This window comes from Chondrus crispus, genomic scaffold (assembly GCF_000350225.1).
Source record: "Chondrus crispus Stackhouse genomic scaffold, scaffold_35, whole genome shotgun sequence".
NCBI lineage: Eukaryota > Rhodophyta > Florideophyceae > Gigartinales > Gigartinaceae > Chondrus > Chondrus crispus.
Window position 1 is genome coordinate 322,228 of NW_005179258.1, and position 1,544 is coordinate 323,771.

Consider the following 1,544-nt stretch of genomic DNA (forward strand, 5'->3'; position numbering starts at 1 on the left):
CAGGCAGGCGCGAGGAGCGGCAGACGCGTGGACGTCATCGCGGCGCGGCGGATGGGGTTAGGGGGAGGGCGTGGGCGGCGGATGGGGTAGAGGGAGGGCGTGGGCGGCGGCGGGGATCGCGCGCCGATGCGAGGAGGCGGCGGTGGGTGGAAGCGGGAGTGGTGGGTGGCAAAGTGATTTTGCGGAGGCGCTGGGGGATTTTGCGGATGACGCTGCTGGCACCGGTTGAATTTAGATTTCTCCCAGGCTACCGCAAAGTTTAGCTACGGTACAAACCCTTCGAAGGGTACAAGTATTACGGAGGCGGACACGGTGTTGGCGGCGGCGGCAGCAGCAGCAGCAGCAGCAGCAGGTTCCATATAAAGGAGCGAGTGTCCTGCGCGCAAGCATGTTTCTGGCAGAAATAGCGGGATGCGCAACGGGCAGCTGCCAGTTTCCGCGGCTGCCTGCCAGGCCAGGCATGAGTGCCGGCTGGCAGTGTGCCGGCGGCAGCGCGGCGCTGTGCTGCGGCTGTGCCGGGCGAGGCGCGGCGGCGACGTCATCGGTGTGCCAGCGCAGCGCACGGCGGCGCTGTTCCGGGCGCGCTGGTGCGGAATCGGGGGCGTGACACGACGAGGGGCGCGCGGAGGGGGCGCGCCGCGAATGGCTGCGCACACGTCCTCGAGGATGCCCGTGCACCGCGGCTGCAGGCTGCACGGACGCCGGCCGGCGCGAAGCACGCGAGGTGGCACACTCCCCGACATTGCTGTCAGGGAGGGCTGACCGGCGCTTCGCGCGCCGACACTTTCACATTCCCGCGCCTTACAGACGCCCGCCTACAACCCGGCTTGCTCCCAACTAAACGTCGGCCTCACGTCGTCCGCGTCGCCAACGCGCTATGTGTGTGTGTGTGTGTGTGTGTGTCAACAAAAAAAAAACTGCTTCTACGGTATTTACACACAGCATTCCCTAACGCGCTACCCCTGTTTCACCGAGTACTTGTCCAGCGTTTCCTTAAACTTGATCCACAGCTCCCCGCTCTGCGGGTACGCGACCAGGCCACCAAACGACAGGAGCCAGCCGAGTCCAACAAACCTGAGCGGCAAGTTGCCGCCGTCCAGCACGGACATCATCTCATACACCGCGGGGACGAGCGCCAGCGTGCACAGCCCGTGCACCTCCTCCCAGCGGAGGCCGTCGAACAGCGGCAGGCGCACCTTTCCCCTCTGCAGCTCCTCGGCGCGCACCTCCACCACCTCCGCGGGGCTCGCGCAGCCCAGGTAGCGCAAGTCCGGGGCGGCCAGTGCGGCGCTGCCCATGGCCTCGACGCGCTCCGCGACGGCGTCCATGACCCACGACGGCGCGCGGCGGCGTCGCAGCTGCGGCGAGGCGTCGTCGTCGAAGAGGCGGTCAAGCACGTGCGGCAGCGCGAGTGGCTGCGTGCGTTCCGTGCGTTCCCCCTGCGCGCGCTCGGCGGGCGCGAGGACGCCCGCGGCGGCGAGCTGCGCGATGGCCCCGTGCGCGGCGCGGCGAACGCCGGGGTGTCGGTCGTCCGCGAGCGCGGC